The sequence below is a fragment of the Bombus impatiens genome, unplaced genomic scaffold (assembly GCF_000188095.3).
Source record: "Bombus impatiens unplaced genomic scaffold, BIMP_2.2 scf_1707, whole genome shotgun sequence".
Lineage (NCBI taxonomy): Eukaryota > Metazoa > Arthropoda > Insecta > Hymenoptera > Apidae > Bombus > Bombus impatiens.
The window spans coordinates 59,140-74,296 of NT_178126.1; the positions used below are offsets into that span (position 1 = coordinate 59,140).

The following is a 15,157-nucleotide window of genomic DNA, read 5'->3' on the forward strand; positions in this document are numbered from 1 at the left end:
TTTCAATTAATGAATACGCTTTCTGTTCTTCTCGCCAATACTCTTTTAGACATAACAGTCAACCACTTCATGAATATTCTCTACTCTTTCTTTTTCCTTCATATCATCCCCCAGCTTCTCGTATCTCAAGGTGAAACCAGGATGCCATTGTCCGATCGATTATGTAAATCTCGACGTAACATGCTACGACGAACAGAGGAAAGATAAAATTTGAGTCGTCTTCGACCTGTTCTGGACTGTCTCGATAACATGACACGTTAGAAAGACGTTTAAGGTACGTATCATAATCGTCGCGAATGAAAGGCAGTTAAGTTAGATGAGAGTTAAGATGAACATTGTAGAGATTACAACTACGATCGGCAAATTCGCCTAATGCTGTGATAAAATAAATCACAATTATATTTATCGTACATATATAATAATTATTATTTCTTATATTAATTTTATGAGAAAATAAATAATGATAAATTAGAATGTGATGAAAGTAAAATTCATTCGATTATGATCTCTTATTTTCTTTCTATTTCTTATTACCAGACCTCCAGGGTACAATAAAGTTTGTTTAACAAATTCTGGTCTCAATAGAGATTTTTCTAACGAAAAATTTAACTATGTGAAAGGGTTGTCTTCGTACCTTTTAGTGAAAATATGAAATTTAAACTTTCTAGAAAGCTTCAAATATTAAATTCCAATGTTGAAAATCTTGCGTTTAAAAGCTTCACATATAAAATCAAATATTTGTAAACAACTTTACATGCAATATTTTTACTGAAAGTCTTCTATCGTTTACTATACAGTATTAATTCAGATATTCAATGAAAGAATAGTACAGTTGAATCTTCCCCCGAAAGCGAGATAAATAGAGAAATCAATGGATAACATTCCATATTTATATTTGGAGTATTTTCTTACAAATTTCCAAATCTTTGTAAATTGTACAGTAATACGTACAATTTACTGCAGATATTTACACATTTATGATAAGTATCTGTATCTCTGAAAATATGAATTTGTATAAACATTCGCAGTGCAATAATGGTCGTAGTAAATATGTCAATGTTTGAGTAATGGAGATTTCTCTGTTGCAGTTAAATTCACGTACAGTTCCTTAAACTAAAAATTTTCTCACTTGTACCACTTTTCACCCTACATCCCTCAATTATTACAATAATTATCAAACAGTCAACATCATTGGACAGCGGATTTTTATGAAAATTTTTCGTAAACAGAACTAAAGAAATAAAATTTAAATATATATTTGTTTTAACCATTAATAATCACAAAAATTACTTCACTTTGGATATTTTACATATTTTTGTATATTACGCACATGTACACAGTTTAATCATCACGGCGACACTTCTTGTAAAAATTACTACGCATTTATTATTTCATAATTCTTATAAAAAGAATAAACATGTTAATTCTTACAAAATAATAAATGCACAGAATGCGTAATTAAAGAGAGATTAAAGAAGAAAGAGAAGCCGATTCTTCGGTCTATAATCTGACAATCTTTTACGATGTTGTCCGCCGTCAACGGAGCTTGATATCCATCCGACAGGATCGTTAATGTGTCTACTCGCTGTCAAGCGTGGAGGATCGACGAAAATCGTGGTGGTTCAAGAGTTTCAGGCCGCTTTCGAACCGTGTGCTCGGGCTCTCGTTTGCGTAATTCGATCAAGGAAAGCCGGACTGGACCGATAATGAAAGCTCCCCGCGAGGGAACGCGAACTCAATTTCGTATGCACGCTGACAGTGTAATTACCGAGCGTTACAACCAGTGAAATGACAATCGATGTGATCGAGCCAGTGGATATAACGAGTTATTACTATGAATTCTTTGAATGTGATTTCCGAGAGAGGTTCAGTTTTCTGGGAAAATTGAGACGAATGAAAATTTTCGCAATTCAATGATGCGGTTAATGAGAGTGACTTGCGTTCGATTCGAAGAAATGTGAGAAAAGTATGTGTGCATATATGTATACAGGCTTAGGAAAGTATTTGTACACTCGTAGATATGTTATACAGGCTTAGGAAAGTATTTGTATACTCGTAGATATGTTTTATTACGTACGTTACACGAAACGTTCTGAAATTTTATCGACACTGTTGCGAGACTCGACTACTAATATGATTGTCTCGATAAGGATTGAAATAAATCTGAAAATATGCGTAATGCGTTTGAATAACACGTATGAGCAGTCATAAAGCGATTCCTTGTTAAAAAATAAGAAGGACGCGTAGAAGAAAATTTTTTTTATATGACGCTTCGTTCCCGATAAAATCGAATTTGAAAATTTGTCGAGTGAATTTAATCTTCGGTTAGTTTCGGACTAGATAGAAGTAAAGTAAATCATCGATAGCATGATATCCTGTATAGTACTTAATATAATAATTCTACTATAGAAGAATTACTATTCTTTCATGGAATACTACATTTAAATGGACATTCAAACCGAAGAGCAAAAAAGGCTTATAAATAACTACGAGTTTATGATATTAAGCGAGTGAACTGACAACAAGTACCCATCAAACGAACATTCTATAAAAATATACTTCAATACGTTCAAAAGACTTTTTATTCGCTTCTATAATACTAACAAGCTGTATTGACAGAAATTTTCCATCATGAAAATCCCATCTGCAATATCTATTATTATATTCAATTAAATCGCCAATAACTCATCGAAAGTTGAATAAAGAGAAATTTCAAAGCAGAGCAATGATTATATTTACGATACATCGGCGATTCTCGGAGATAAAAATTCTTCAATTACAGGATGAAATAAGTTACTGGTACAGAACGCTTAAAAGCATTCCAACGTCCAAAATCTTAATCTGAACGAAAGTAAAATATATGCACAGACTTTCGCGAAAAAAAAGAAATTGATTCCTCGAGTCCATTTTATTCGCATAACTTTTTCAAGTGTAAACCTCGTATCGGTCCATTAAATGCGATGACCACGTAAAATGAAGCTTGTGATCGGTATATCTTCTCTGTCGGTTACTCTACTCTGTACACACGATTTAGGCAAACGATAAGAGGATTATCTGCGGGTATCACGTTGTCATTCAACAGAATTAACGATGACGTTCCGCGTAAGTACCTTTCTCCGTGTATATCACCTTGTACACGCGTGCAGTGCACACTATGCGACGTGAAGTGCACGTGAATTTATACGTGCACGAGCACCTGTCTGCCGTTATCTCCTGCTCCTTTTACGCGTTACGAAAGGAAAATGATATTTTGTTTGTTGATATACATACATTGTTACGTGTGCATTTATACTCGCGTCGTGTTTCTGGAGCACTCGTTTGTAGATTTATTTGCCTGAAAGGCGATAAGAAAACCGTGTTTGTTCTTAGCTTTCAATTTTTATTAGTTTAATCCTGCAATTTTCAAAAATTTCCTTTCCCATATTTTAACTTCTAAAATATTTAAGTTTCAGTTTAATTAGAAAGAGATTTTATTTCTATATTTTCCACTCCTTTTTTTTTATTTTATCATCTTGTACTTTTCACACGAAACGATATTACTCGTGAAATGACCTGAAAATATAATGGAAATACAATGAATAGCAGCAGGAATAATCGTTCTCACCGATGATTTCAAAAACAACGTGCATCGATTATTCCCTATCGAAGACCACGTCCAGGCGGATTTCTGAAGTAAGTTGCGCGCGATAAATTACGGGACGCGCGTATAGACGAGTCAAATACGTGATCGAGCATGTAGCCACGAACAGGCGCGTGTGGATCGATGCACGTGTATGGTTTCGGGCGATTAAATGGAAAGTAGCGAGGCAATCAGCAGGTAATGATCTTCGTTGGGTATCGTGGTTGCTGGCCTCTTCTTCTCGGTTGGCCGCGACCGTCTATGAAACCTAGGAATGACAGGCAGGCCGAGGCGACCGTACTTTCCGACTTTCCATTTTCCCGGCGAGTTCACCTTTTCCGGGCAAAATCTTTCTTTCCTGCAACCTCGGCCGATCCAACGACGTCCAGGTATTAACGAGGGAAAATTTATCACGTGCCTTTACGTGGCCGTGCTCCAGCCAAATAAGTACTTCCTCCTTCTGCCTCTGGAAGTCGCTCATTCTGAGAATCTCTCGAGAGACGATTGTCCTTGGAACGATTTGTTCCTTGATAAGTTTCGTGAAAGGTCAATGAATTCGATTTTTGGGGTACATATGTTAATAAAAGCTTCACATACATACTATCATCAGTTGATTATGAACGTTTCTGCATTGCATAATATGTAAAAATATACGTATGGAATATTCAGATTAGAGTATTTGTTACAATATTTAATTGCTTAGGTTCCACTTCTTTAATTGCATTCATAGATGTATGAAAATTTATTCGCAAAACTTCAACAAATTATGAAATTTCATAAACACGAGCAGTCTAATCGTCAGATACAGAGAACGACTGGATAGAAAATCCATTATAAAGAAGAATTGAAAAAATTATAAATTAATAAAAGAATTTACTGTTGTAAATCACCTAGAATGTTTGAAATTATATAGTAATCTACGTATCTTCGCAGAATCAATTTACTCAAAAAAAAGAGGTTTCATATAAAAATATTGTTATTCTACTGTTTTTACTTACTCCTTTTTAGGAAAATCTGTGATCAGTTATTTTAATAACACTTGTATTTTGGTTAGATAACGAGCTTCCTCTCTTGAAAGATGTTCACGGTGTTTATTATACCGGCATATTTGTGGTTCACAGGGTTTACTGTAAATTGTGTTTTGAATAATACGCTGCGCTTTGTGCCAAAGTTTCATGAACATTTCTGTTCAGCTTTTCAGGGCAAGCCCGAAGCTTTTCAACTGAAACTTCTGCTAACGCGTGAAGCGTCAGATCTGCCCTGAAAAAACGAGCTGGAATGTTTACGAAACATGGGAACAATACGCGAAATACTATTAAAAACGCGATCGAAATTCAGAGAACTATAAATACATTGTCGATCACGGATATTACGACACCTACGTGTATTGAAAAATTCTAACAAATTTTATCCTGTTTAGTACTTCACATCATAAGACACGTATGAGACGAATGAAATAACAGAATTGTAAGAAAATACTTAGAAAATAAAAGAATGCAATTTGCATTAACACTAGAACTTCCGCTAGTGAACACGAAGCTATTTTTACCAAAACCAGTGAAAATGACTGGTCTTTAAAAAATACGTAATAATAGAACATTTTTACATTTATTGAGTTATTACTTTCTTACAGAAGGAATTCCATGTTATGTAGTACATTTTTGGTATTATTAATCCATCTGGGAAATCCATCATCCCTAAACGAGGGTTGACACATTTATAAAATTGTAGAACCAGTCATTTCGACTGGTATGGTATTTCTAGTGTTAGCATCTAGCAATCTAGCGATCGATCCGGAATTTTCTTGATAAATGCGGTAAAAATTTAAAAAACGCGTGGAGAATTGTACAAAACGCGCAGACTGGTTAATTGGAGTTCGATAAACAGAATGCAGTACCCTTTTATACTTTGGCAAATACCAGTCATTTTAAGTAGCCTTGATACAAAATTATTTTCTGTTTGAACATATAAAAAGCAAAATAAAATTCATTATATTATTCTTTTAGTTATTGTTGCGAAAGTCATTACATCATTGTGGGGGAAAAAATATAACATGAATTAGGAATTTTAAAATAAAATTGTAAAACCGGCCAATTTGACTGGTGTGGTAGTTCTAGCGTTAAATATCAGCTATTATCCACCGACAGTGTGTCTCATCTAAATATTAATTCTTACTTTCATCGAAGATCGTAAGCTTTGACTGATTTCCATCTACTATGAGCAAGCATAGATCATGGATAACACGATCTGGAAGCAAGTTTCGCGCGTAATCCGCGCGTGTCGCGTGAATCGGTTGACCAAAGAGTCAGAATCGCGAACGGGCGCGTCAAACGCGCGTGGAGAACGTCGTAGAGCAGCCATGCTCAAAACCGAGCGTTTACTCTCATTTTAAAAACAGAAGAGCAGAAAGAGAAAGGAACGATCGTGTCGCGAGCATAAATCGAAGCAAATCGATAAATCGGATGGATTAAAAGCAACAGGAGGTCTCTATAAACAGTGATCGATACGGTTGACGTTAAAGCGCGAGGTAACAGTGATCGAATCTTGGGAAACGAGGCGAGTAATCGTCGAGCGAATCGCGAGCAGTTCGAGAGGGAGGAAAAAGGAAGGAGAGCGAAAGGTGTGGGACGACGAAGCGGGGAAATGAAACCGATAAGGCGATTCGAGGCTAACCTTCGCGGCGGAGAAAGAGAAAAGTGAATTGGGGCAAAGGTCTCTGACATCGTGGCTGGCCGTGGGAGAGGAACAAGCCACGGAGAAGTGGTACGACCGGCTTCTAGAGGAGAGAGAGGTAACTGTTAAGATCGAAAGTGCTTTTACACGAAGACACCTGTTGGACGATCCTCGCGCCAAACGACCGTCGCTCCATCTCCCCGTTCGTGATTTCAGAACAGATGCTCTTCCATTTTTTATCCACCTCTATTTGATCATTTCTTCGATCGGAAGAGATGGTTGACTTTTATTGGTACACGAAATTTTGCAAAATGTTGCGAATCTCGCAAGACTTGATGACATTTTTAGAGAAACTCTGAGAGAATGTGATTTTGCCAGTAGTTTTGGATCTAGGAATGCAATAAAGTTTGGAATTTTGGAGATTGGGGCTTGAGCGTTTGACGAGGAATTTCCTTGGTAAATGTTTCAAATTTTAGGGAGCGTTTCGAGTTTTTGAATCGAAGATCGTGTTAGGTTTTGCATAAAATTTGTCTCCTTTTTAGAAAAACTTCTGTTTCGTAACAGTACATTTTACTTATGGTTGTTGTACTACAAATACAATGTATAAGCGGATTTTTCGTTTATTTTAGTTGTTATTTATTTTATTTATTTATGATAAATTGTATTATAAGTGTCTGTTGTATCGTACAGGTGATATCGAAAATGTTAACTATGACGTTCATTGACGTATACGTTTGTTTTAAATTTGCTAATTTAATGTGGGAAGTTTCACTCCATTCACTGTATTTCATTCACAGATTATCATCTTTTTCATGAAAGATTTTTTTACAAAATTATAATGAAGTTAAAAGAAATTATTTAATTAGTTGTACCTTACAAACAAGAAGATTGAATTGTAAAGTAACGATACGTGTATAAGATTTGAATACATGTTAGAAAAAGATTGTTAAATGTAATACATTTTATTATACTTAATCCTCTATAACGTTATGAAACAGAAGTATTTTCGTTATAGGAAGCTAAAACGATACATTTATCATATACATAAATTTGTTGTTTTAAAAAAGCCATAACAATTTTTCGTCGGACTTGATAGAAGTTTCTATTTAAGTTTTTCTATTTAAACGAAATTTCTTTCATAAATTTTTGCAAGCTTGTAACATATTTTAAAGAATTAATTTGTAGAAATTGCAGATTTGTTGTTACAATTATTATTATGTTACTTATATATTATATATTATGATTATTATGTTACTTCATAATATTTGGAACATGTTTCCGTTCGAATACTTCACTCAGAAATTCTCAAAAAATTAAGAATGTAGACAGAGGCGTCAGAAATTTTGGAATGGTTTCTTAAATCCAGACGTCCTCAATTTCTGAAACCGGTCTATAATCGCAACCTGTTTTAGCAATTTTTAACATGCGAGGAAAGAAATTTCTAGAAGGTATAATGTTACACCTTTGAATAAAAGTATGCCAGTTCCTTTATCAACACCATGATAAATGGAATTATACTTTATAAAGACGTGCATTGCTTTAAAACTGAGCATTCGCATTATAATGTATACTTTTACTCGATGTCACGCTTACCTCCATTCACAAGCTAGAGAATATCATACGAATCAAATTAAAATATATGTAATTTTCTTAAACGAGTCGCTTCGGACACTTATACCTTTAAGCTTAAAACATTCGATTATGAAAGAGAATCACAGAAATAATAAACTAAATTGAAAGATTGTTTAACTCTTGACAGCATACATCGATACATTTAAATAAGATAATATTATATGATTTTGTATTTTTTAATTGATTGCTTACAGTGAGATTCTGTGAATTTATTGAATCATTATAATGAATTATTCTGTTGAAATCATCGGTGGAATTTTATAATTTTTTGAGAAAGAAGTTTGTTTCAAGAATTGCGTTAAAAATTGTGACAGTTGTTCAATTATCTTTTATAGAAAAGAAATTAATATTGGAATATGATCGAACAGTGAAAAACTTGTTATAGTATAAAATAAAGTTCTGGTAATTTTCCATAAATTATGTCATATATTCCATTATGTTATATATATATAAATATATATTAATAATTAAAAATCCATGGTAATTTTTGTATTGCATGGATATCAAACTTTTCCAAATCAAGCCAAAAATCAAACAATATTAATATTAATAACAGGCATAGATTGTGACAATACTAATGGCGATAAAAATGATAAAAAGATTAGTCTATTGATAGTGGATCTTCTTTTTTAAAATTTGAATCATTAATTTGATATATCCATACATGCAACTCAATAATATTTCGAATTCAACCTTTTTTTTAAGCAACTACTTAAGCCAATCATATTCACCGTGTACATTTTAATCATTGCCATTTAAAACACGTTATTATCTCATCAAATGCGTCATTAATACATAGAATCGAAGATGTTAGATATCTTGTTTGGACAGATAATAGTTCGAAGACATTATTTTACGCGCATTATCGCATACACCGGCATTCCTTTGACGTATGTTCGCTGACTAATATCAATTTAGATACATAACGTTGACACTTCATGTCGTATTGATAAATTTTTCTATAGCAAATAATTAATTACACTAGTTTCCTTCTACATATCTTTGATACGTATGAAATTACTTCTGTAATGATTTAATAATGAGTGTACGTGTTTATATTAGTAATACACTAATGGTGGTTTTTAAAAGTAAAGAATATTTTTATTTAGAATTTTCGTATTATAAATGTTCTTATTAATTCTATGTTTGAAGCTTTATTCTTTAACCCAGGAAGATTTTAAACCTTAAATTGTAAAACATTTTAAAACTACTGGACGAAGTGGCTCTTGCATTAGATCACAACCGATAAACTTTACTTTAGTATATATTAGAAAATTGTATTAAAGGTTGTGTGATAATCTTTAGAAAACAGAAAATACAAAAAGCAAGTATACGTAGGATGTAGGCAAAATATTAAAGAGAATTATTTTTCTTATTCCAAGCGGCGATCGTTAGATTGCTTATTCGATATATCATTAATTTTTCTAGAGACAGAAATATTCAAGAAGCACCGGAGGAAATGTCAGACAAATTAAAAACACATCTATGAGATATGACTACAAATCGAAATTCTGTTTCTGGAAAATTCAATCAAATCAATTTATAATGTGGTATTAACTACGAATATCGAATTCACTTAGCCAAGAAATCTGAAATTAAGTTATTCAGCCATAATCGAGATGTTTCTTCACGACTTTGACGTATGGAGACGACGAATTGTTGAATTTCAATCGAACCGGTTTCTTTAGCGAACCAAGAAACGAACAGCTATGGGTGGCATACGGTGGTCCATTGAAAAATGCCATAATCCTAATAAAATAGTAAGAATAGCCAGCGTGAATTATTGTCGATAGATATGCGAGACGCATTCGTCGAAGGCGAACAAGACGATGTCCTTGAGGCAAAGAAAATCCAAAGAACTTGAATACCAATTCCTTAACTTCGTGTCTACAGCAAAGTACTAACCCTTTCTACCCTACGTGCGAGATAAAATCCATTTTTTTTTTTTTTTGTTTTTGTTTTATGAATATACAGAGTGTCTGAAAAAATAGAAATCAAACTTATACTGCGTATTAATGAGATGAAGTAGGTGAATTTAATGAGATGAATTTACATAAATTTATGGCCGAAAATGCTTCATTCGAGAGCTACACGTGTTCAACCTGTAAAAATTCTGTCAATTGAAAAATTGTTCATTTTGACAGTTAATTACATTGAGATCAGCTACTAAGCTCGTCTCTTTCAACGCTATGAATGTTTCATAAAGGAAAGCAATCTTTTTTTTACTGCGATCTTACTTATTGATCACGAAAGTTGGGAAACAGTAATCGTTACGAATAGATTTATCGCCAATACATCAATAATGTAGTGTTAAATTACTACAGCACAACAATGAATACATAGAATAACGTTTAAAGAAACACAGGTAAATAAGTGTATAAATTCGAAATAACATAACATTACAGAGGATTAAATCCGATTCTAAATGATACTTACGCTTGCATCGAGGATTATGTAAATTGATAGTTGGGCATATTGAGAAATGAATAACAGGGAAAATAAGAGAATCGGATTTTGTTCCAGTGACTGAAGAGCTCAAGTTAAGGGTTATTGCAACGATTACGTACGTTAGGCAACAAATTATGGCGAATTAATATTACAAGACTCGTAAAATGGAGCAAGCGAATTGCATTAGGGATATTAATGCTCTCCAGTTATAAATTATTTCGATTCTAACTAATAATACGTCAAAGTGGAAATTATGATGGATTTACGTTTCGAGAGAGTATGATGTATAATTTATGGAGCAAAGTAATAAAATTTAATTTTGAAATTTAAAGTTGCTAAAAAAGAAAGAAATTCTTTGTCCGTTACGTTCAACTTTTTTTACATATAGAAGGAGTTCACACTGTAAATTAGTACATTTTTAAATAGATTCATTATACAGATTCAAATTTTGATAGAGAATTGTAAATAAAATAAATAGATTCTTTCACATAGATTGAACTTTTAGCAAAAATGCGTACATCAAATAGATTTTTAAACTTATTTATTTTTGTTTTAAATGAATATTGAATGAGTAAGGAAATATCATTTTTACCACATTCTTTTGGTGTTATGTATAATAAATTAATTAAAATAAAGGTATTCTAATCCTGGCCTTTATACATCCTATAAAAATGTATTAAAACGAGTTAAAAGACAAGATCAACATACTACTTCATAAAACGCAAATAAGATCCGTATCAGAATTCAATTATTTGGTAGTCTAAAAATATACCGATAATAAGGTTGTGTAGAAATAAGGCAGTTTTATAATCCTTGAAACTGAATTAATGCGAGGAAGTTGATTAATATCAGGCAATACATATGTATGTATGTATTTCGTTGCAATTTTCCAAAGATACATGTAACGATATTATTTCATTGATTAATTAAAAAATACAGTATTGTGATGTAATTAGGGATGATAGTTGGATGATATTTGTATAAAAAATATGCAATAAATCAACTTTTTCTGTATATGTTACGTAAATTATTCGCGCGATCAAAAGTAACGTAATCGTTATTACGACGTATGTTTCATTGAAAATCAAAATAAAATTATGATTACGAAAAAATACAAGTGCGATGTTCCTTCAAATGATATTGATTAACGTCCTGATTTTATCATTATTCAAGAAATAATCATTTCTATAAAAATCAGTTATACACTGGAATATTTCCATAATCGCCTAATTATAAGATTTGTCTGTCCCGAATATAATGTTCAATTACGTAATGAGAATGAACGATCTAATATGTAATATCATCGCTTTTAGTCTAATTGTGTTGAGATAATTTTTTTGGTTAGTACGATTTTTAATCTTACTCACTTACAATTCCCTTAAAGTATATTTTATAACAGTTGAAATAAACGAATAAATCTTAAAGATCATTAATTTACTTCGTTTCAGCTTTATGTTACTATAGTCAAAGTCATAAAATTAATTGGCTTCGTTCACAAGTATGTTAATCGAAGTAAATAACTAGAAACAAGTTGGCTGATTATCACACTTCTAATCTTAGAAATCTTATCTCGTCTATTGGAAATTATGTACATCTCCAGTGAATCCATATTACTAAATTTACAAATTAATAGCTTCTCGGACATGGCTACTCTTATAAGAAATTTAATCAAAAATGTATAACTTAGAGTAAAATTTTTAATGGTAATAAAACTTTCATAAATTTGTTCCCTATTATTAAAATATTTAAGCAGACCTTTTTTACATTTCCTGAAACAAACGTGTATATTTGAATTATTTTTCGGTGTTCTTCAGAACGAAAGCTATACAAATAATATATACTCGTAGCTTTAAAAAGTTTACGTAAGAATCACTGTAAGATACTTTTGTAACAACCTGTAGCTTCTATACATTAGTATTGGTGAATCATGAAATCACAGCTAACGAGTAGCTCCGGCAGGTGTTCCCGGAAACATGTAAATAATGTTATTCAGAATGTAGTAAGAATGCACAGTTGCATAAGTGCTATTTCCCGATAGCGACGCTGAAAATACTCAATCCAGGCGATAATCGACCGAATTTACCTCAACGCCGGATTGTTACAGTCGCAATAGATTCACTATAGATATTTTGTTCGTTTAAACAAGAACATCCATAATTTCACATGGATTTCAGAGCACATTAAAAATAAATAAGCAAAATTGCAATACTATGCGATATTGCGCAGCTTGCATAATTTATTTCTTTTTCTTCTTAAGCATATGAAATCTCGATGGAGATTTATTCCGCCTTACCTTATTATCTTAGAAAAGAAAAATCACAAGTTTGTCCTTTAATTTATAAGATGCATATTCCCCTTTCGTAAAAGATTGCAAATTAAGTATAATATATATTGATTGTAAATTTAGTAAAATAACTATATGAATGTATATAATATAATAATAAATCTGTTTAGACAGTTTGTTGCTCTGCATTTTTGTGTAATTCCTTTTGTAACGAAAATGTTCTTTTATAGGGTTAATTATATAATTAATTAAATATTTCATGTTTCTGCCTCAGCAAATGTAAACGTCTTCTAAGATACTCGTATATTTTTAAGAATTTCGAAAATTAAAAGTCCGATACCAGTCATATCGATTGATTTGGTAGCTGTATTGTCACTAAAAGTACTATCATTTTTTTAAAAAGCCCCTACACGATTACAAAAGAAAGAAAACTGGAAATTTCAACAGGTTTAATGGTTTGTAAATTGTGCTAAATTTCATCGCATTAATGTTAAATTAGTAGATAGTCATTTTCCTTTGAAGTTGGGTCAAGCAAGTCAAACAGAATTTCGCAAAGATACTCTTACGTATTTGCACGAAATTATTGATTAACGATAAATTTGCAACGTTTCTTGGAATTCGTTTGACAAAATCCCTTGCAGTCAGTGTTTCACGCGATTCACGTCCTTGTCGATGACCAGTGAAGCCACGGTGAACATTGTACAATAAATCCTAACGAAATCCCCGATGCGTGTGTAGCAAATGCGATAAATAACAGTTTTAGAAAGCATTATGGACATGGACGTTCGCCTAAGTTCTCGATTTCCATTCACTGCCCCCGCTTAATATTCCCTGCGAGGAGAGCTCGGATTATCGTTCATCTTTTTCCTTTTTTTTTCTTTCCATCCTCCACTCTCGGGTGGCCGATCTAAGGGGAGAGTTAAAAGACCGTACGATGTCCACTGAATATCCACGTTTATGCACGTTCGCGAATTTCCTTTCAGGAGGTACACGACACACGAAGATGTTTGCTTCCATGCACGTCTCTTGTTATACGTCGCCAAGATTCGTTGACCTTTGAAAGAACCGCCTTACGTTTTTAACCAAAAGCATGTAAAAGCAAATCGTTTATAGTTTTCGTTTGTTCGAAGATTTTGCTGTGAATGCAGCTTTTGCGGAAAACTTCAAGTTTATGCGTATATATATATTTCTTTCTCTGCATCATAATATTTAATAAATTTAAATTTAAATTTATTGAATTTTCCATATTTATAAAATTAATAATTTATCCACCGTGAAATAATGTATTATCGTATATCATTGACACAATTTTATTTATTATTATTATTATATATTTTTTCCTTTACGTTATTTAAAAAGTTTAAATCTAAATGTATTTATTCAAATTTCAATATTTATTATACTGGAAATTTCTCCAGTTTGATACATTGAATAATGTATCTTGATGAAATTATATCATTCAAAATTTTATCAGTTTATTAATTCTTATTTTCTCTTCTCTTTCTGTAATAAATGAAGTTATAACAAAGGATTGGGAAGATTCTTTAACTGTTGAATAAATATAATCATTTCTTTTGAGAAAATGGATTAAAAGAAACTGTACGTAATTAATTTTTACAAGTGTCGGATATTTGGTAAAAGGAAGATTAAAGCGGAAAGAAGTTTATTTTATATACATACTATGTTTGTTGGTTTAAATGACTTAAAAACTACATAATGTGGTAAAAACATTACGTGGTAAAAATATCATGTGTCATTATTTAAGTATTTTTGAGGATAATCTGCAGATAGTAATTAAAATTATTTTTTTTATGAAAGTGCTTTTGCAAGTTCTTCTGCAGTTATCGCAAATATTGTTTTGTATTCTTTTTTGAAATATTACGATAATGTTATTTCACGCAGCTTTATCGTTCTTATAAATTATTCTTTCTATCTTTTCTTTCCTTTGGTTTTAATGTTACTTCAACCTCGATGGTTATTTTAGCAACACTGTCTAAATTTTGCTTTTTTTTTTATTACGAGTTTAAGGTCATATGCACCTTCCAAAATTATTAGTGGTCCAAGTGACAGTATAATGGTCGTATAGTGGGACAAACACTTATCTACAGTAAGTAGTAAAATCCAATATTCTTTGGCAAGGCTAGAGCCTTTTGGCAAAAGACTTCTTTCTTTGGCGAGTTTGACGAATTTGGTAATTCGTGTTATGCTCTTTTCATACTGTACTTAGAGACAGGTATTTAGGATGTGATTGATGTGTTTTGTATGTCGCAAGTATCACAGATTTTTATTTATTTTAAGTACTACTTGCTTAAGTACTATTTTATTCTCCTTTTAAGAAGATAGTTAAATGCTTTTGTGAAAACTTTAATATTCTTTGATATATGAGTCGACAATGATGTGTACAATATTATTTTTATGAAATGTAGATACGTAAGATGCAACATTGATTTCATCAGGTCTTGCTACAAATAGTTTTGTCTCGTATTTTGCTTCCTGAATTT

At 32.1% G+C, this 15,157-nt stretch overlaps 1 protein-coding gene across 4 annotated transcripts in view; it reads left to right on the plus strand.

Annotated features, from left to right (window-relative positions):
• The window catches only part of LOC100745394 (class A basic helix-loop-helix protein 15-like), a 292,682-nt gene that overhangs the window by 26,440 nt on the left and 251,085 nt on the right, over positions 1-15,157 (plus strand). For 3 of the 4 annotated variants that reach the window (XM_033324210.1, XM_033324211.1, XM_033324214.1), the window contains exon 1: positions 5,941-6,410. The exons of the other annotated variant lie outside the window; for it this stretch is intronic. The gene's annotated coding sequence lies outside the window, so the exon portion shown is untranslated. Of the gene's footprint in view, positions 1-5,940; positions 6,411-15,157 lie in introns of those variants that run through there. 4 annotated transcript variants of the gene reach the window in all.